Genomic DNA, 23,558 nt, shown 5'->3' on the forward strand with positions numbered 1-23,558 from the left:
CCTAGAAGTATCTCTGAAAACAGCTATGTAAGTCCCCTGAAGCTTTAGACAGTGTGCCCTCCACCTTGGAAGGAGTGACCACTTTAACAAAATCAAGAAATAGGCTGGGGAAATGAACAAACAGAAAAAAAATTCTGACCATAGAAAGTTTCTATAGTGACAAGGAAGATCAAAATACACCTTATATCAAAATACATCAGAAAATAACAAAGTCAAACTCCTACATTCAAAGCTTCCAGGAAAAATATGAATTGGTCTCATGTCATAGAAGTACTCAAAAAGGATTTTGAAAATAAAGTAAGAGAAGTAGAGGAAAAATGGATAGAGAAATGAGAGTGATGCAAGAAAAACATGAAAAAAAAGTCAACAGCTTCATAAAGGAAACACAAAAAATACTGAAGAGCATAACACCTTAAAAAATAGGTTAGGCCAGACTCTTCATCAATCCCTTTTTCTCCTCTCCTTTCCCCCTTCTATTTCCTCCCCTACCCTTTTCCCATTCCCATCTTTCCCTTCCCAGCCTAGAAAATGCAGTGGTGGAGATGGCCAAGGAGACCACAGAGCCAGCCAAGGTGGACATCACAGGGCTGTGTCAGTATATGTTCCCCAAAATGGCCATGTACCTGACAGGCAAGCTGACAGCTACCAGTGAAGACTATAAACATCTGGAAAAAATAAACTAACTAGCTAGAAGTACCTAGAAATAAAAGATATTGCAATAAACACAAATAGAAACCTAAAGGACTTAAACCAGAAATATGCAGCACTTCAGCCTTATCTAGATCAGATCACTTTAATTGAGGAGCAAGTAGCAGCTCTTGAGCAGGCAGCCTACAAGTTGGATGCATATTCAAACAAACTAGAAGCAAAGTACAAGAAATTCAACAGGCAATGAATGGATTCTCTAACACAAAAATTTCCTCCAAGAATGATTGTGACAAGTGTATCACACTGGGATGCTCCGATTCTATAAAGGCAAGCTACGTAGCTGATCTCAGGAGGATCCCAGTCCCTCTTTGCTTGGCAGAGTTGACTGGCACCCCCTGACATTTCCCTAAAACTCTACCCCAACCTATGTCTGATCATGTGCTTTCTTGCATGCCCTGAACCAAGGCTCAGAAATCAAGATCAACCTGGGCTAGAGCAGATGCAGAGAGATGCTCCAGGCTCCTGTCTCCTTCCCATCCCCGCTACCTTCCCACCCCTGTCCCCCAAAGGACTTGTCTTTGACTGTTCCAAATGTGTCAGCCACCAACTCCCCCACCCCACATGTTCTTTAACTTGTATAATAAATGCTGATTTCTAAAAAAAAAAAAATAGACTGGGCCAAATGGTAAAAGAGGTACAAAAAGCCAATGAGAAAAAGAATGCTTTGAAAAGCCAAACTGGCCAAATGGAAAAGGAGGTACAAAAGCTCTCTGAAGAAAATAACTCCCTAAAAATTAGGATTCAGAAAATGGAAGTTAATGACTATATGAGAAATCAAGAAACAACAAAACAAAACCAAAAGAATGAAAATAAAAGGCAGTGTGAAATATCTCATTTGAAAAACAACTGACCTGGAAGATAGATTCAGGAGAGAGAATTTTAAAATTATTGGACTACCTGAAAGCCATGATCAAGAGAGAGAGAGAGAGAGAGAGAGAGAGAGAGAGAGAGAGAGAGAGAGAGAGAAAGAGAGAGAGTCAGAGTCTAGACATCATCTTCTAAGAAATTGTCAGGGAAAATTGTCCTTATATTCTAGAACCAGAAGTTAAAATAGATATTGAAAGAATTCACTGATCACCTCCTGAAAGAGATCCCAAAATGAAAACCCCGAGGAATATTATAGCCAAATTCCAGAGCTCCTTGGTCAAGGAGAAAATATTGCAAGAAGCCAGAAAGAAATAATTCAAGTATTGTGGAGTCATAGGAAGGATAACAAGATTTAGCAGCTTCTACATTAAGAGATAGGAGGGCTTGTAATACAATATTCCAGAGCACAAAGGAACTGGGATTATAACCAATAATCACCAACCTAGAAAAAAACTGATTATAATCTTTCAGGAGGGAAATGGGAATTTATTGAAAAAGAGGACTTTCAAGAATTCATGATGAGTAGACCTGAACTGAACAGAAAATTTAACTTTCAAAGGTAAGACTCAAGAGAAGCATAAAAAGGTAAACAGGAAATAGAAATCATAAGGGATATTAAAAGGTTAAAGTATTTACATTCTTACATGGAAAGATGATACTTGTAATTCATAAGAACTTTTTCATTATTAGGGCAGCTAGATAGAGTATATTTAGACAGAGAGCACAGGTGTGAGTTGAATATGAAGGGTGGATATATTTACAAAATAAAATTAAGGGGTGAGAGAGGAATGCACTGGGAGAAAGGGAAAGGGAGAAGTGGAATGGGGTAAAGTGTCTCACATAAAAGAAGCAAGAAAAAGTTTATGGAGTGGAGGAGAAGATGTGGGAGGTTCTGGGGAGTGAGTGAACTTTACTCTCATTAGAATTGGCTCAAATAGGGTATAACATACACATTCAATTGGATATAGTAATCTATCTTACCATTCATGAAAGTAGGAGGGGAAGAGGATAACGGGTGGGGTGGGGGAGTTGATAGAAATGAGAACAGATTGGGGGAAGGGGCAGACAGAAGTAAAACAGTTTTAAGGAGGGACAGGGTGAAAGGAGATAAAGAATAGAGTAAATGTCATGGGGAAGTAATAATATGGTGAGAAATACAGTTAGAAATAGTAACTGTGAAAAAATTTTGAAGCAAGTTTATCTGATAAAGTCCTCATTTCTCAAATATATTCAGAACAGAGTCAAATTTATTAAAATAAGTCATTCCTCAATTCATAAATAATCAAAAGAATGAAGTTTTTAGAAGAAATAATTGGAGCTTTCTCTAGCCATATTTTTAAAAAATGCTCTAACTCACTATTGATTAGAAAGATGCAAGGTCAAAACAATTTTGAGGTACTACCTCATTACTATTAGATTAGATAATAGGACGGCAGAGGAAAATGACAAATGTTTTAGGAGATATGGAGGAAATGAGACATTTTTGCACTGTTGGTGGAACTGTAAACTGATTCAAATATTCCATAGAGCAATTTGGAACTATGGATAAAGGACTATAAAACCGTGCATACTCTGAACTAGTAATATTACTACGAGGTTTGTATCAAAAAGGAGAGAAAAAACAAAAAAAGTTAAAGGACTTTTATGCACAAAAAATATTTATGGCAGCTCTTTTCTGGTACAAAGGATTCAAAATTAAGGGGATGCCCATCAACAGGGGGATAGTTGAACAAATTGTGGGATTTGATTATGATGGAACACTATTGTGCTACAAGAAATGATGAGCAGGATGCTCTCAGAAAAACATGGAAAGACTTTCATGAACCGACAAAAAGTGAAATGTAAGATGTACAAAATAACAGCAATATTGTAAGATCAACAGCTGTGAATTACTTTGCTATTCTCACCAACACAATTTTCCAAGATAAATCTGAAGGACTTTTTTGTTTTTGTTTTTGTTTTTTTGGTCAGGCAATTGGGGTTAAGTGACTTGCCCAGGGTCACACAGCTAGTAAGTGTCAAGGGTCTGAGGCCAGATTTGAACTCAGGTCCTCCTGAATCCAGGGCTGGTGCTCTATCCACTGTACCACCTAGCTGCCCCTGAAGGACTTTTAATGAAAAATATGGTCCATTTCCTGAGACGAACCGATGGTGTCTGAATACAAATTGAAGCATACTTTTTTTTAGTCTTTTTTTTTTCTTGAATTTCTTTTTTGTCTGTTTTCTTTCACAGCCTAAATAATATGAAAATGTTTTACATGACTACATATGTATTACATATTGTATAGGTTGTCTTCTTAACAGGAACAGGAAGGGAGGAAGGAAGAGAATTTGTTGCACAAGGTTTTAAAAATGGATGTTAAAAATTGTTTTTTACATTCAATTCAGAAAAATAAAATTCTAAATGATAAAAAAGAAATTTAAAAAAAGAAATCCCATTATCTTTCCATTTTAAAACACTGCCTGTCATAAAAAATATTAAAGAAAAAGTAAAGAACACGGATTGCATATGAAATAATATTCCCTAGAATTGGCTTCAGGTGCCATATTTTGCATTCTCTAGGCCCAGATTACCATATCTGTTGTTGATCCCATAAATCTTTAATACAATCTTGCCTTTCCTCAGGTTGGGTTTTCTTTTAACTCTGTATTTTCCTACTTGGAAATAAACAAGGGCAAGTTGTCAACAAAACTGACAACTATTTCCCAGTAATTTGCTAAATAGAATAAGTCTTCCTGGACCTTCAAATTACTTCAAATGATAACTATTTTCATGTCAATTAGTACCACTCCTTATGGAATGGACAGTTGTCTGTTTAGTCAAGGACAATCAAAAATACATAGACCCAAAAAGAATTGGGCCTAAATCTTATTTATTTATTTGTTTGTTTGTTTACTTACTTGATTATTCATTCATTTGTTCATTCATTCATTCATTTATTTGGGGTTTGGGGCAATAAGAATTAAGTAACTTGCCCAAGGTCACACAGCTAATAAGTGTCAAGTGTCTGAGGCCAGATTTGAACTCAGGTCCTCCTGAATCCAGAGCTGGTGCTTTATCTACTGCAACAACTGGCTGCCCCCCTAAATCTAATTTATTACATGCAACCATAACTCTTGTTTTCACCAAACATCTACATTATTTCTACCTTATTTTAGAAAATAATTATTAATGATTGATTTGCTGTGGTACCCAGAGATCTCTTCTTTGTCCTTTCTCCCCTCCTCCCCCAATATCCAGTTCTACTTGATCTGGGAAGAAGCCAAGGGAAAAGAAATGGAGATAGATTCTTTTGTTAAGCTTGGTTAAGAACTGATGGGATTAAACCACACCTAGATAATGGACTTTGCCTTGAACAATTTTAGTGAGGGTCTTTTGCTTTCTTTTCCCTGATGTGATCTGTAGAGTTCATTTTAATGTAGACCACCTTCAAATTATATCAACCAATGAAATTAAATGATGCTAACTCATTAGCTTTGATCAAATTTTAATGACCTACCTCTATTCAAAGCAGATAAAAACCCTTGGAAGATGCCATTAGAGTCTTTTTGGATTTTAGAGACTTTCTTGCTCTCCTTTTGGACAGCATGGGTCTTCTCAGGCTTTTTTCCTGTTTATGCTAACTGGCATGCTGAAGCTCTCTCCTTACTTTCTCTATCATGTGGCCTGGGACAAGTTAGGGAGATGTGTTCAAACCATTACTGATATAATATTAATAACAATAATAATATGCTCACTGCCAAAACTTATAGTAATAGCAAATAGTAATTAATTTTTAAAAATACAGCTTTGTGACCTCAGCCAGAATTAGACTATGTAATCTCAGCCCTTTTAACTGTAAAATTCAGTGATTTTATGAACTTCTGGGTCTCTCTACTTTCTTTTGAGTAAATACTCTGAACACAAATATAAAATAATAGACACATGTATATTTAAATATATACATACATATACATAAGTGTATAATTAAATAACCAATTACATCTAGATGAATAAATTACCATTACCTCTAGCTAAATCAAAATTTAGTAGATTTATAGCCAAGATGATTCTAATCCTTTTGTAATTGGTTAATCTTTTTTACATATACATTTGAATTGGTTGACAGAATAGTGTTGCTACCATGATTTCTGTATTTAATGAGTTGTCTTTTTAAGGACTTTCAGTTGAGATTCTAGGCAACAAAGATGCAGACTTTGGATTTAGTTTTCCTCCTTCCCTTCTCTGAACTGGAGTTCTCTGAGAAGCTAAGCAAAGTTACTGGGTTTCTTCATCCAGGTTGTGTTTTATCCAAAGTAACATCTCTCTCAAGCTCAGTATGCCTATTGAAGAGCAAATTGAACATCAGCATTTTTGAGCTTCTGTTTCAATGTAACAGTTTCTGTTTGAGCAACTTTTAATATTTCTTTTGTGTCAAGGTGATGGTGTGTTTCCATTTCTAGTTCTTTTATGGTTACAATAAGAAAATCATATTTTCTGGTGAACATACTCCTTTTTGCTCTACCTTAGTTTTAATTGTATTCTTCAGTTGATAGATTTCACATTTAAGTGTTTCTATCTGGTTAAAAAATCTCAGTTTAATTTCTGTTTCAAAGTTTTCCCATACTTGCTGAACACCTAAATTATTTTTTCCACAAACTTATTAGTATTTTTTCTAGATATTTGTAAAGATAGTTTTCAACATTTGTTTTTATAAGATTTTGAGTTCTAAATTTTTCTCCCTTTTTCCCTTCCCCACAAGATAGCAATAGATCTGATATAGGTTATATATGTACAATCATGTTAAACATATTTCTTCATTAGTCATGCTGTGAAAGAAGAATCAGAACAAAAGAGAAAAATCTCAAGAAAGAAAAAAAAGTGAAAATATTACTCTTCAATCTGTATTCAGATTCCACTTTTTCTTTTTCTGGATGTGGAGAATATTTTCCATCATGACTCTTTGGAATTGTCTTGGATCTTTGTATTGCTGAGAAAAGCTAAATCTATCATAGCTGATTATCAGAAAATGTCGCTGTTAATGTGAACACCTAAATACTTAAGTAAAACTTTATCAAGCTTTAATTATTGATAGCAAATTTAGGTTTTAAATCGTAATGTTTCTTGATACTGGTTCTTCTTATAAGTGAATTACACATATTTATGGCATTCTAACAGAACATACTTCTGTGCCTGGATGGTGCTATTCTTTCACTTAATTTTGATCTTACTGGTATTTCTGGCCCCATTTTCATTCTTTGACACTGATTCTTTGTAAGTATGTATACACCAAAATTGCATTTCTCTCAAGCAAATTCATCTCTCACAAATCTATTCCTTTCACAGTTATATCAGAGGATGACATTGTTTTTTCACTTATATTGTACTGGCGGTGATCTTGTCACAGACAACTGTGACCTTTGTCTGCTTGGTCTTTCATCTTCACAAATGAAATAATTTTGGTCATGGCTCCAAATTTAACACGTTCTTTATAAACATTTGTCTTTCAATCTGTTATCTGTATGTAATCTCTTGATGTGTTTTTTTAGTCCAAATATGACAGGGCTCTAGGTTTATTCAGAATTGAGTCTTCTGTTGGGAATTCCTCTTTGCAACTGTACACTCCTTGTATCTTACATACTATGTTCCTCAACTAGGGAAAATAAAGGAAAGGTGAATATATACTACATTTCAAGAATAAGGGCCACATGCATGTCTAGCCTATATGCCATGCCTCCCTTTGTTATAGGCCAAGCACATTCTGACTCTCAATTTCCATTGATCCTCTTTGTTCTAAACTCTATAACATTTCCTTCCAGCTCCATGTTGGCCCATTTGCATCCCCCACTAAGACTTCCCATGACTGTATTCCTATTCTCTAGGTCAAAACCCTGCTGTCTTCTGTATGTCTATCACACTTGGCTCCATTACCAAGAAAATTACAAATTTAAGGGTATTATATCCCTCAATAAGCTATACCTAAACATAGTCTTTAAATAAATCTCCTGGAAGCATTCCACATGAAGAGATGCCTTCTGATGCACTCTAAACATATTCCATATCCCCATTACCTTCTCCCCACATTTGAAAATTTTGCCATTCTTTTCAAATCCACATGGCTGCTTTGAACTCACAATCCATTTCTCCAATCCAAGATAGTCTTCCTGTGTCTCATGGGGGAATAAGCATTGTTTTTTCACATATTTACCCTGTGCTATACAAAAGTCTCAAAACAATCAATATAACACAATCTTATACAATCCTACATCTAGGAAAAAAATATCAGAGTTGTCCCCAAATGCAACATTATATGGATTTAATAAACAATGAACATTTTACAAAGTTTCCTGAAGATTATTGATTGAATTGTATTCAATTAGTACTCAGTACTTGAATGTCCTTCCTCAACCCAAAGGAAAAAAAAAATAAGACAAAGAAAACCATTTTCCTATTTCTGAAGGAAAAATGGTCCCAATAGTACTTGTTGGGCCACAAGAAGCTCTCATACTTGAGGGATTTAGCACCTGGGTAGACTGGAAGGACAGCTAAATGGTGCAATGGATAGAATGCAAGAATCAGGAAGACTCATCTTCCTGAATTCAAATCTGTTCTCAGACAATTATTAGCTATGTGACCATAGGCAAGTCACTTAACCCTGTTTGTCTCAGTTTCTTTATCAAATGAGCTGGAAAAGGTAATAGCATAGCACTCCAGTATCTTTGCCAGGAAAACACCAAATGGGATCAAAAGCAGTCAGCCATGACTGAACAACAAAAGTTCACTTCAGATGAGAAACTATATCTACTTAACTTGATACTTACAAACTGATTTCTTCGTTTTAGGAACAGGGATACTTTATCCTCTCCTTTTTCCACCAGTTTCCCACACTCCTCATTCTGGATCCATAGTCACAGAGCAAGTTCAATCATTCACTAACACCAAAGGAAAGGAAAAAAAAAAACAGAAAATTAAAATTCCCATCTCATGAGAACTGAGTCCCTATAACAGTCTCAGAGCATGGGGGATATATGACACAGGGATAAGGGACTCACATCAACCAGCAGTAACTTCTTCACTGTCTGACAAGAATCCAACTCTCCTGGGTAAAATCTCTATCTTGATTTCCTAATTGACTAACGCCATTAAACTGAAGTTTCTAGAAATTTTTAAAGTATCCTTTTAATAAAGGGTCCCTCAGGAAAGTGGGTTCAAATTGGAGTCAAGATCACCTGAGTTTGATTTCTGCCTCATTTACTTTGCTGTGTGACTCTGGTAAAGTCATTAACCACTCTCTTGGCCATAGTTTCCTTATTTGTAAAAAGGGGATAAAAATAGCATCAGCCTCACAGAATTGTGAAGAACAAAAAAGATGTGTAAAACTATTTTACAAGAAATCTGTAAATTATTATTATTATTATTATTATTATTATTATTATTATTATTATTATTATTATTATATTCCAACACATTTTGCTGGCCTTCCACAGCCAACCGCTGAACTATACTGTTTGGTTTTCAAGACACTGATAAACATCAATTTCATCCATCTTTCCCCAAATTCTGACAAAATATTACCTTTATGGATAAATGTTTCTACTTCCCTTTTTGAAATGTCCCAGTGCACTCTGTACTTGGGGAATTGATGGACTCTTCTATGTAGCTGCCATTTGGCAAAATGTTTTATGTTCCTTTTATTTCCCATTGTACAATGTTGCTTAAATAATTCCATTATCTTTTCCATAAAATGTTAAAGACTAATCCACTGCAACTACTAGTTCCATAACCATCTGAAGAGCAGGATAATAATTTATTCAAAGTGAATTATTGCTTTGCCATAAGAGGCCTTTAGTTGGGAGGAAAATACCTGTTAAATATTAAAGCTCATGTAATTTTATAAGAAAAGTTAATGAGACTTCAGCAGTGAGAGAAGTATATCTTTTATGGTTATTATTGAGTTTTAGTATCTAAAAAAACTTTATAGATGAATTTCCATTGTGTGTTTTTTTAAGGTGGTCACTTTTTCACACTTTTTTGTTCAGGAGTTTTCAGGAGAAAAAATAGAGATTAAAATTTTTTTCCCTTCCCCAGTTCATCCTTGTCTGGTTAACCCTGGTTTCTATGCCCTCTTCTTACCAATTTATGTATTCTCTGTCCCTTAGGAAACAATGGGGAAAGAAACAGGGGAAAGAAGAGAATAAGCTAGGAAGAAACCTAGAGGCATTTTGGAATATACTTTCACTCAGAAGAAATGGAATTTAAATGGAAACTTAAAAGACAAAAACTAGAAGACCTTGTTTCATTCCATATCAACTCTATTTTTTGTTTTTTCGAATTTTTAAAAGCTATTCCAGACATATTCTGGTTTTTTGCATAAAATTATTTTATTATTTTCCAGTTACATGTAGAGATAATTTTCAACATTTGTTTTTATAATATTTCTACTTTCAAATTTTTCTCCCTCCCCTCCTTTCCCCCTCCCCAAGACAGGAAGCAATCTGATATAGGTAATATATGTACAATCACACTAAACATATTTCTGCATTAGTCATGCTGTGAAAGAAGAATCAGAGCAAAAAGGAAAAACCTCAAAAAAGAAAAACAACAGCAAAAACAATAGAAATAGTATGATTCAATCTGTGTCTAGCTTCCATAGGTCTTTTTTTTTTCTGGATTTGGGGAGCATTTTCCATCATGAGTCCTTTGGAACTATCTTGGACCATTGTATTGCTGAGAAGAGTCAAGTCCATCACAGTTGATCAACACATAATTTTGTTGAGACTGTGTCCAATGTTCTTCTGGTTCTGCCCATCTCAGTCAGCATCAGTTCATGTAAGTCCTTACAGATTTCTCTGAAATCTAGTTGATCATCCTTTCTTACCGCACAATAGTAGTCCATTACATTCAAACACCACAACTTGTTCAGCCTTTCCCCAATTGATGGGCAACCCCTCAATTTCCCATTCCTTGCCACTACAAAAGAACAGCTATACATATTTTTGTACATATGGGTCCTTTCCCTTTTTGATGATCTCTTTGGGGAAAAGACTTAATAGTGGTATTGCTGGGCCAAAGGGTATGCACAGCTTTATAGCCCTTGGGGCATAGTTCCAAATGGCTCTGCAGAATGGTTAGATCAGTTCACAGCTCCACCAACAATGCATTAGTGTTCCAATTTTTCCACAGCTTCTCCAACATTTATTATTTTCCTTTTTTTTTTCATATTAGCCAATCTGATAGGTGTCAAGTGATACCTCAGAGGTATTTTAATTTGCATTTCTCTAATCAATAGTGATTTAGAGCATTTTCTCATATGTCAACAGATAGCTTTATTTTCTTCATCAGAAAACTGCCTGTTCATATCCTCCAACCATTTCTCAATTGGGAGACAGAAAATATTCTGTTAAAGAAATGTCTACCTTTTGCTATCTTAACAATCCAATATATCCAAAATATTACCTTTATGTTATTGGGAATTCCAATTTTTAAAAACAGAAGTTGTTTTTCTCTCCAGGTCATTTGTTCATTAGTTCTATAATTCTTGTATATGATTCGTGTACATTTAGGTGTACATAATTATCCTTACACATGCTTCTCTATTCCCACTAGAATTCTAATTCTCACCATCTCTTCATTTCTGCCTACCTCAGTAGAGTAATACCTTCCCAACAGTATTTTTTTACTTTATTACTTCAGATTTATTTTTTCATATCCTTTCCTTACTCATTGGTAAGGCAGACAAACAGAGGCAAACTGCTCACTGCTTCACTTATAGTCTTTCTAATGTTATCTAGCTGCTCAACCAAATTCTAGTACCATTTATATGGCTAAACACTAGATAGCAGGGAAAATGATGCTAATTTAAAAGACACATGGAAAAGGGAGGAAGAGTTTATTACAAACAAAAAAGAGATTCAGTGACAGATAATGATTTGGTGAGGGGAATGGTAGAAGAGAGATACTTGCACCTAGATCTGAGAAAGGGATGAAAGGTTTTCAATCACCGTAACTCAACTAGGGATGAGACAGTCTTTCTTTTGAGAAAGGTGAGCTTAGCCATTGTCTACCTGCATGGTTTGTCCTCCATTCTTTATGTGGCAAGGGCTATGGAACTTTTATTGACAGACCTAAAGATATGTTAACTGGACTCAAGTCACCAGATCAGATGGAATAGTTATAAGAAGAATGGTGGCATATTCAATCAATAGCATCCAAGAGACTTGTGGATTCATGGGAGAGGCAAAAGCTTCAGAAGATATTAAATATGGAGGCAAAACATAGCAACAAAGGAAATACTTCTCTAGCTTTGATGTATAAGGATCTGAGGAACAGGTAAAAGCAAGGAGACTCCTTGAAAAACAACCAAGAATTGAAGGGGGCCAAGTAATGTTTATCTATGCAAGAGGAATTATAGTAGCAATGAATAGTTTATGACACCCTACTAGAAAAAGGAGTTTTCAGAGACTTTGCTCCCTTCCCTACAAGGGCACAAATCAATTGGAGATAATATTCAGGTGTATTTGAAAATGCTGAGGATGGTCTGATTACTTGATTTTGCTTATTCTGCTCTAATTTTTCAACAATTTCTATTTGAATCATAGCTTGTATTTGGTTTAGTTGTAGAGAATGCAGCCATGTGAACTGTTTCTTGGACTTTTCTGAAGCCATAGTGGCTCTTGGGTAGATGACCATCTTCCAGGTGAAGGATCAATAAATTAAGAAGAATCCTAATTTTTCCAACAAGGACTAAGACTACACAAGACTATCTCTTTTCTTTTTATTTACAGATGGGCAATGGAGGCATTTTTGATCTTCTGGGGGGTAATCTCCTCTTGCCACATAACCCAGAAGGTTTCAGTCAGCTTCTGTATGAGTTGTGAACTAGCAAGGCAAACAGTAAAGTCTGGTGGTCTTCTATCTCTGAAAGAATTAGAAATGATGGTTGATTTCCATCTCATCCAAGCAGTGAAGCAGTCTGCATGGGATAGACTGTTGAGGAAAGGAAAAGGAGAGAAGGCAAGGCGATAGGATAAGGGAGTCTACTTTTTGCACTGTTCTTTCTGCATTAAGTGGTATTGACACAGATGAGAGTATGGGGTGGAAGGTTGAGTCTCCTCACACAAGAGTTAACTTGAACCCACTAGAAATACAAAACATACTGATTATAAAACATGGTCAAACATTTAATTCTTATGTGATAGTCTTTGTTCAAAACTCTGCCCACTGAAGGAAAGTTGATCACTTATATATTGAAGCAGGTGACATGTAAAAGAACATTAAAAATTTTAGTTCTAATGACGGGGAGAGGAAAAATTCAGTTTTTTGTTTTTGTTTTGTTTTCTTTGTTGTTGTTGTTTGTTTGTTTGTCTTCTGAAATTGACACTACCTCTGTTGCTTTGGAAAATCACTTAAGAAAATAAGTTATCAGAGATTATTTGATATTTTCTTAAGTAAATTATAATAAGGTTGATTGTTTTGTTTATACTGTCAATGACAAGATAGAATTAAGAACATTTTTATTTTTTTGACTGTCACATCAGAACTTTGGCTCAGTGAACTTGTTGATTAAAATCTCTAGATCCTTTTCAGGAAAGACAGTGTCTAACCATGAATAAAATTTTTGTTCTGTACTTTTTTTTTTTTTTGGTGAGGCAATTGGGGTTTAAATGACTTGCCCAGAGTCACACAGCTAGTAAGTGTTAAGTGTCTAAGGCCAGATTTGAACTCAGGTTCCCCTGAATCTTAGGCCAGTGCTCTATCCACTATGCCACCTAGCTGCCCTGTTCTGTACTTTTAAAGTTGATTATTTCAAACTCAAAAATCTTTAAGCAACTTTTCTAGGCATTGCTCTAAGTTCAACCCACAGGGTCTAAGGAAAAGAAATATATTCCCTTTTCCATGACAGTTACTTATCTAATCCAACACTCTGGAGCCAGGCAAGATAGATAGGATGATTGAAATAGAAACCTTATTACAGACTAAAGATATTTTTTAAGTCTTGATTTTGTCACTCACTGTGGATCGAGCCTGGATCAGGAAGACTCATCTTCATGAGTTCAGACCTGGCATCAGACACTTAGTAGCTGTATTCCTGGGCAACTCATTTAACCCTGTTTGCCTCAGTTTCCTCAACTGTAAAATGAGCTGAAGAAGAAAATGGCAAAACCACTCTAACATCTAGAGTTGAACATGACTGAAAAAAAAAACTGAACAAGTATTATCTCTTTATCATAGTCTTGTGTGATTTAAAAATCTGATAAGTTAAGCTTATCATATAAACTTATATATGATAAGCCACCAGTAGAGATGAATTGCATATTATGAATTTGCTTGCTTCTGACCAGGTCCCTAATTTCTGGAATATTAGGTGTTTATTGTTGGAAGGAATGTAGTAGCTCCACTGACAATGAATATGTCTCTTATTAAAAACATAGAACAGGAGTATCAAACATAGCCAAAAATGTGGCCTGCAACATTTCCAAGTATAGTAGCTAAGTAATTAAGAATTATTTTAAAAGTAAATAAAAATACAACATAGATATTATTGATGTGAATTTCTAAGTTAACATGTAGCCCACAAGGGTCCCCGTTCTCATTTGAGTTGGATAGGTTTAAAGTTAGTGATACTCTTGCCTGTTGTCCTTTTGCGCACTATATATACTCAATGATTATTATTGATGGTGTTAAATTTGGGACTGTGCTCTTGTCCAAATTGCTCTGTTCTTCGCATTTCAAATTCTTTTTGTAACAAAAGTCATTAAGATCATATATACTGGGGGCAGCTAGATAGCACAGTGGTAAAGCACCGGCCCTGGATTCAGGAGTACCTGAGTTCAAATCCGGCTTCAGACACTTGACACTTACTAGCTGTGTGACCCTGGGCAAGTCACTTAACCCTCATTGCCCTTCAAAAAAAAAAAAGATCATATATACTTATCTATTTCAGGTGCATTATGATAATTAACTCAAAGAGTAACTATTCTTGTAGTAGAAAGGGCTAAGCAATGATAATAATAGCTATGGCAATAAAAGAAAACTTTTTTTCCAGGAATTTTCATGTCTAAATTTATTGAAAGCAATAAATAATGTTTTACTAGACTACGTTTTCCATTAACTAATTAAATTTCAATCAACATTATTAATATTTGTTTTATTTTCCCCTAATCCATTGCTATTGATGTAAACTTAAAGATCATGGCAGATGATTACAGTGAGGTTTCAGTAAAAAGCTGAAATATGCAGAGACTAAAAGATAGTGACATTGAAAACTAAATGCTAATTGATTGATTGAGAAAGAGGAAAAAATCATCCTGGGGCTTTAATACTTCAACTGCATATGAGAAGACCAGTGAGACAATGAAGTGCCTCCAGGTCACAGCCTACATTCATACCTCTGTCTCTAATTGACTATCTCTTTCAGCTTCATGTTAGCTACAAATTTAATAAGTACTGCATCTATTTCTATATCCAAGGCACTTTTGGATAACAATTCACACAATAGAAATAAGGATAGAATTATTCACTTGATATATTTTTAATTAATTAATTAACTCTTTCTTTTCACTTTTAAATGTAACTATTAATATATGGTCTACATTTGTATGCTATATGGCCATAAGAATGTGTGATATACTTTGTCAAACACCTTGTTGAAATTATGGTGCATCGTATCTCTGGGGTTTCCCTTGTTACATCAATATTGTAACTGTCAAAAAGAAAAGGATATTAATCTAACACAATTCATCTTGATCAGTGTTAACAGTGAACACTGTCATCTTTTCTAAATTCTTACAAGTCACACACTTAAAAATGTCATGTAATTTTATCAGGGTTCAAAGTGAAGCTTACTGACCCTTCTAAAAAAATTGCTACATTTACCTCTCTCATATCCTACCGCTCTTATTCTGCTAGATTCTTCCTCCTGGCCAAACAGTAGTCTACAATATACATTAACAATCATTATTCTTTTTTCTTTCCCCTTTTTAATCCTAACCCTTAGTCTCTCTGTCATACTTGTTCTCTTAAATTCATTGACTTACTCACAAAAGTGTATTTTCTTGACATAGAATGTCATTTCATCACTTCTATTTTATATTTTCCTTTGGAACAGGACATGTCCTCCAGTGCCATATTTCAATCATATACCTCACCCTAAGGTCATAATTATCACATTGCATCTTTAGCTCACTTGATCAATGTATTATTTAGATGACATTGTTATGATAAGGTCTCCAGAGTCAATCAGCTATGACTCACTGAACTCTTAGAATGACTATGTTCATTTAAAACAAAAACAAAAATACACTTTGTTGTTCTTGAGCAATAAAAGACAGGAGGATTCAGAAATTTAGTTGAAACTCTCACAGAAAATCTGAATCAAGTATCTTATTTCCCCTGTCACATATTTGTGCCATAACATGGGATTGTGATATTAAGGCACAAGTTGTCAGTGAAAGGATCCTATGCTACTTAAAGGCTACCTGGAGGAGAAAAGAACTCTCATTTTTAGTAAGACCTGGGTTGAGATGTAGCCAGGAAGATAGCAGAATAAGTATTTACTATAACCATAGGAAATCCCAAAAATTCAAGGTAAAAAAGCAAGAACTACAAAGCAATAAAGATGAATCCAGAAGAAGATACACACACACACACACACACACACACACAGAGTAAAATCTTATGAAATAATATCAAAGAACTTTAAATAAATACATTCTGTGTCACCATAGCCCATTCTACTCTACTGAAGAAAATGCACTGAGTGTAAGAAGCCTCCCAGGTTTGGAATTCAGAATCTGACTTGCTTGCCTCCCAGTACAAGTGACTCAGCAAACACATATTTTGATTAGACAGACAAAGGACCTAGAATGGTGGGTCAAAGATTAAAACAGAGTGGAACTGAATACATAGTCACAGTCCAGATAGAAAAAAAAATCATTTCTCAAAAGAAATAGAACTAGTAAACCAGAGGCAAGGGTTCTTTCTCCAAAATCTTTTCTTCTCAGAGTTCATTCTCCATTAATACTTAAGGAGAATGAGGGCACTAAGACTTTAATGTGGCAATGAAAAAGGAAACAGTTAATGTGTGAGGAGGGAATCCCAAGATAAACACAAGAATACAAGAGAAAAGGTAAAAGGTGAAAAGTTCAAGAGAGAAAACCAAGAGACAATCATGAAGATAGTTGAAAAAAATGAGTAAAACATCATAAAGAATGCAGAGCACCATGAACAAATACTATACAATGCAGGAAAATGAATCAACATTATCTAATGATTAAGAGAATAGCATGAGATTCCTAGATTTCTAGATTTTTAACATATCATGGAACAATAGCAAGAAAATCCAGATTGATTCAAAAGAGAAATAAAATGATTAGGAAAAAAAACCAATGAAATTGAGTTAAGAATCAGAGCTCTCAAAGCAGAATTAAAAAGCACAAATACTAGAACAGGAAAAATTGACAACACAACAGAGAATCTGTTAAAGGATGTAGATCTTTTGAGACAAAGAAAAAAATTATTTAGAACCTCAAAATACTGAAGTGGAATAAAATTCTACAAAGGAAAAAATGAAAAAGAATTTTGAACACATGAACCCTATATCAGTCAAAATGACTGACTGAAGAATGTACGAGCTGAATGCATGCAAAATGATTCAAGAAATATAAGTCTCCCATAAGACCATGACAATTTCTTTGAATGAATGTCATTCTTTATTTGGAGGTTTTTTGGAGCAATCATCTGAATATCATTCATTAGGAAATAATAAAACCATATAGTACTTTTGAATGAATGTACCAGGCAACTGAATTCACAGATTACTGGCTAGAAATAATATATGGAAATTAGAATCTAAGGCTCATAATGGTTATATCTCACAACTAAATAAGAAACATTTTTTGCAAGGTGTCAGGAGAAGACATTCAAATGAAAAGAAAGATAATTTTAAATATCCCAAAAGTTTTAAAACCTGAGAAATCAAATGGAAAGCAAATTCCTCAAAATAATGTATCTCAAACTAAAAACCAAAATAATGTAACTAGAAAAGTTGTCCAGCCAGTTTAAGTGGACCTTCAATGAAAAATATTTGAGACATTTCATAAGAGAGAGAGGGAAGCTAGGTGGCACAGTGGATAAAGCACTGGCCCTGGATTCAGGAGGACCTGAGTTCAAATCCAACCTCAGACACTTGACACCCACTAACTATATGACCTTGGGCAAGTCACTTAACCCTCATTGCCCCAACAAAAAAAGAAAAAAAAAGAAAAGAAAAAGAGAGAGAAAGCACATTATTAGAAAAGATTATTAGAGAGAGAAACCAGATTATTAGAAGAGATTATTTGAGAGGAACCAGATTATTGGACTTGTAAATACCTGAAATAATGGAAACAAAAGAGAAATAAATATGTAATATTATGAAGAAAGAAATAAGTAATGAAAACAATTCTGTCATATCTCTCTGTATGTATGTATAACACACATGTATCTGTGCCTATGTGTATATGAATAAATGAAAGAGGTTTAACTGATGTGGAATGGAATTAGGGTCAAATTGATCATGAGTCATCCCAAAAGAATTATAAGACTCAGTGACTCAGTTTCCCAAGTTTTATTGCAATACTTTGAGTGACCACAGGGAGAGAACCGGAATAGTAGCAAGATCTCTCAAATAGGGAAAGACAAGACAGTTATATTTATTGTATGGATAAATTGATTATCAGTCTCATTATAATAATCTCCACCTTAGGGAGGTGCAGGGGAGGGCTTGTCCAACTCACTATAATAATTTCCACCTTTGGGAGGTACAGGGGAGTGCTTATCCTAATTTGGAGTTCCTGGGGTCCTAAACCAACCCCTGAGATGGGGACCTTTTTCAGTGGGGGTTCGTTTTGGGGGTTTACATGTCATAAGGTGAATCTGGGGACAAATTTGGCCTTTTCTGTGCATGTCTCTTTCTGATTCCCATGGCTAGTTTCAAAACATGTTCATTTTTCATTTATTCCTAGTCTAAATTTCTATAGCCTTTCAATTTTATCATTGTTATATGACCTACCCCTTTTATGTTCCCATTATGGGTACTGATTGCTGTGGGTATGAGAATCTAGCATCCTGACTTGAAAGTTATCCATTAACTGGGATCTGAATCCCACTTGGAGCTCATATCTGAATTAGAGCTTGGGCCTTAGGTTTTTCTGTTAACCGCTTTTTGCCTCCTACATCAGAACCATGACGTAAAAGATGTAACATTGAAAAACTATCAAATAACTAAATAAACCTAAGGGGCTAAGTATTCAGGGAAACTTCAAGAATCAGAAGGGAAATATAAAGAGATGAATTGAATACATAAACAATTAAATCCTCTGAACTCAAATAAGTGAATCATTATGTTTTGTGGGAGGGCATAACTGAGTAGGAAGGAGTTCAAAAGGGCAGAGGGGAGGTATGCAAAAGAGAGGAATAGACATGGGGGACAGTGAAAGTATAATAATTCATTTAATTTCTCAACAAGAATTGAAGCTATGGGAGAATAGGATATAGGCACTGGAGAGAAGGCAATGGAGTGGCAAAGTAGGAAAGGAGGGGCTTGCCCTGGCAGGGGTTCTTGTGAAGTTTCTGAACTTGATTTTTCCTAAAAAAATATTGACATGAGAGTACCTCAACATGATAGGTTTCATTTGTAATGATACGTATGTTATTTTGCATTTTAAAAACATTTTTAAAGCCCTACACAGGCTTTGTCAGACTGACAAAAAATAACACAAGAAATATGTAAAGAACTGCAACCCTAGAATATCAAAGGAATGGGTGCCACTAAAGAATGTTAAAGGGGAGGATACAGATAAGAGATGAGGATTTTTAAAATGTATTTTGCCTGGGGGAAATTTGCACTGTAGCAGAAAACTTTCTCAGAAAGAGGATTTTGCCTTGTAGGACTGTGTCCTAGCCCAAAAGAACTGACGTATAAGGCATCTAGGATGATAGCTCCCAGGAGGGAAGACTTAGTACCAGAGACATAATAAGACAGCATTAGAAATTAATCCTTATCATGTTAAGGAAGGGCAAGGGTTACAACTGAGTACCATGACTTAATTCCCACTATAGAATACTTCTTCCCATTTCGTTTCTTTTAAGAATTGATATTTTTAAGAAAAAGATAGAACAGAAAAATATGGAGGATGGGATAAGATTTCAAAAGTCAATAATAGAAATATGATAGAGGGAGCACAAGTATGATACTTTAGATGCTTTCTTTTCATGAGGGTCACAGAAAGATTAAAGAAGGAACCAGCAAGGTTATAGCTCATGGATAAGAAAATAAGATTCAGACTAGACAGGAAGGAAAAGAAAATAATGAGGAGGACAAAACAAGGGGGAAAATTGGAAAAGAGCAGAGTAAAAGAATGTTGCTCGAAATAAGAGTTTGGAAAGGAAAGGGGAGAGAAGAAATTTTGAGCCACACATCTAATAGTGCAGAAAAAAGGGAGTAAAAGTCAGAAGGGAAGCAAACATAAAGGGAAGAGAAATTAACAATTTAAGTGAATTATAACCAATCTTAGTATAGGAAAAGTAAATAGGAATTGTAAGGATACTGTGAGTTAAACTACAGTAAGCAAAACTAACCAGAAAGAAAAAAGTCTGACTTAGAAGAGGACAATATAGGGATAGGCATCAGATTTGCACTTTCTTTCATATAATGAACTCTGAAATATTAATACTTTCTCTATCAAAGCAGTTCTAAACCTTGCTGAGAAGTTACAATTTCAGAACTTAGTCTAGAATACTGAGTTTAATAGATTTGCCTAGGGTCACACAGTCAATTTGTGTTAGACAGATGTTCCTCATTCTTAAGCTTACTCTCAATTCTGTATGTCCCTCTTCAAGAAAAGAGATGAAGATCCATAGAAAATCAACAAATGGGGAATATTTTCCTAGCAATCATCATTTTAAATTTGAATAGATTACAAATAGAATAAAATGAAATTGAGTGGCTGAATGGATACTAAAACAAACCCAACAATATGCCTTATATGAGAAAAATATCTAAAACATAGACAATGAAAAGGAAACACTTGAACAAAAGTTACAATGCATAAATTAATTTTTTAAAATAGGAGAAGCAATCATGTTATTATACAAAGCAAAAAACAAAAATTCTCAGTATCAAGACATAAACCAAAGTGTTATACTATATTTAAAAAGTAAGGAATCATATAGAATTAAGCAATATGAATAGTAAGCATATATGACCAAATGTTGAAGTATTAAAATTAATAAAGGAAAATTTAACTAAATTTAAATATATATATAGTAACACAATAATTATAGGAGACTTTGATGTTCCTCTCATAGCTAAATATATCTAATGAAAGATTAATCAAGGAAAAATACAAAAGTGAATAATTGTACCTGAACTTAGAGCTGAAAAACCTATGATGTCTTCTGGATGGAAACATTGAAGAATATACATATTTCAGCACTAATGATATTACAAAAATAGACCATGTGCTAAAAACATAAATAATTGTAAAAATACATATAACTACTAGCCTCATCCTGACAGACCATAAAGTAAACACCCACAAAAAAACCAAATTAATATATTAAATATAAGAAAAATAAAGAACTAATTGTACACTCTTGACTGACATTAGGGATATTTTACGTTCTCTCACTCCCACTTTTCTTTTCCAGTGATTCCTCTTATAAACCATAGGACATTCAAATATTAGAGAGATCTGGTAAGAGCCATCTTTGGGGAAAAATAGGTCAGAGAACAGAGATACCATGAGTTTGAAAATAGATATCTTGTCAGTTATGTGGATGGAAGTTTCAATTAGGTTTAGCTTTCAGAAGTAGATGGAGACACTACAATTTCTCTTTATTAGCATGAGTAATGCCATTTTAGAATAGGTTTCTATTTCAGCATAATATCTGGCTCCTATGTTTTTCTTTTCTTTACCCTAGTTTTTGTGCAAGGACAACTAAAAGACAAACATAGTCCACCTTGCCTCAGACCCCCAAGGCCAATGACAGAATAGCAGATTAGAAAATCTCTATCTGCTCTTCTGGAATAAAACAAACTTTTCTCCCAAGGCCAGAAGCAGAATGGCTGTGAACTCAGCATGGCAATGTGTTTGATGCAAATTAAAAATACCTGTAGCAAATAGCTCATATTCAGATTACTTGTACCATAGACACTCCTTTCTCTATGTGGCAATTAATACATCTTCTTTCCTTGATTATATATTAAAATAAAGCCATTTACTAGCTTGTTCTCTAAATTGTAAGGAATGGATTTTCTTTCCAAAACAGCCCAGATATCTTTCATTGTTGTTAGTCTTTTGTTTTTAGGAGTACTAAATTCACCAGAAAAGGCTAAATCCAAGATTTGAAATAGTATCCAAAGAAACATCCTGCTTTATTATTTGGATTTAGCTTCAAACAAATATCGCTCTAGACTAAAAATTTACTATCAGTGGCAAATGTCCATACAATAAAAAGGACTATTTCTCCTCAGCATTAGCAGATGAATTTTAAATCATTTATTAATTCAACAAGTTTTTATTGTGACTATGAGAAAGGAATCATAGAACAGTGGATGGAGTGCTAGACCTGGACTTAGCAAAATCTAAGTTCAGAACTCAACTTTGATATTTTTTGACTGTGTGAACATGGGCAAGTCATTCAACCTTTCGCCTCAGTTCCTTCATTTATCAAATAGAGGCATTAGATTAGGTGACATTTAAAGGCTTTTTTTTTTTCTGTTCCAAATATATAATACTAGTATTCCATGATGAGGTAGTGAAATCAAATTAAATTTTTTACCAAAATTCAAATTTAACAAGCAACATGAAAAAGAAACAGATTGGAATCATAGAAGAAAAAAAATTATCATTACCTAATACACACAAAAGGAAATGGCAACTACTTCAATATCTTTGCCAAGAAAACTCCATACAGGGTCATGAAGAGTTGGGCATGGCTGAACAACAACAATATATACAATTAGCTATAAAATTAGCATTCTCAAAGAAATATAGGATGACATGCCAAAGGATAAAAGATCCAAATTAATAGAACATGAAAAAGACATCTTAATGCTATAAGAGAAAATGAGATTAAATAGAACTTTAAAAAACAAAAAAGAGGGAGAAGAGATGGTCCAAATGAATTTGAAGTGAGGTCTATCAAATATTTAGAGAGCAATTAATATTATAATGGAAAACATCCCTTCAAAATAAGTAAGAAAACTCTATCATGCTTTATTTATAGTCTAGTATGTAAAACAGAGAAGGAAAAAGAAAAAAAATATATAACCATATATCAAATTCACTAGGTAAGACTGATGCAAAATGTTAAATATGATCTTACAAAAACCACAATAACATATTTCTTTTATCATTATGGCAATGCTGAATGTTGCCCAAGAATACCAAAAGAATTCAGCATTAGGAAAACAATGAACATAATTAGGGAATGTTAAAAATTGGAAGAAAATATGCAAAAGATACCTTTGACAAAATACCACATTCAAGCTTAAATCCTACAAATTGGTGGTTCAGAAAAGAAAGTTTTTAATATGAGAAAAGCATGCATTTTTAATCCAAATTCTAACATTATTTGCAATGGGTAATTACTACAAACTTACCAAATAAATAAATGAATAAAACCAGTGTGGGCCTTTTCCTCACTCTTATTTCACAGTTCTGAAAAGGCTGGCAATAGTGATAAGTAAAAAGAAACAAATTAAAGACATGAACATTGACAAAGAGGAGAAATATTATCCCTATTTGCTAACAACATGATCATTCCCTTGTAAAAGCATAGATGATTAAAAAAGAAATTAATCAAGATAATTAATAAATTCAGTGAAGCAAAAGGATAAAGCACAGGGCTAGGGTTAAAGATTGAACCTATGATTTCATTATTCTTTTTTTTTCCTAAGTCAAAGAACTCCTTTTATCAATATAGGTTGTCACCTTCTATATAATTTATAGATTCCTGG

The 23,558-nt window shown here is 34.2% G+C and overlaps 1 pseudogene; it reads left to right on the forward strand.

Moving 5' to 3' along the window:
• The first annotated feature begins 539 nt into the window (after positions 1 to 539).
• On the forward strand, positions 540 to 895 carry LOC122725642 (annotated as a pseudogene).
• The last annotated feature ends 22,663 nt before the right edge of the window (positions 896 to 23,558 follow it).

This window comes from Dromiciops gliroides, chromosome 4 (genome assembly GCF_019393635.1).
Source record: "Dromiciops gliroides isolate mDroGli1 chromosome 4, mDroGli1.pri, whole genome shotgun sequence".
Taxonomy (NCBI): Eukaryota; Metazoa; Chordata; class Mammalia; order Microbiotheria; family Microbiotheriidae; genus Dromiciops; species Dromiciops gliroides.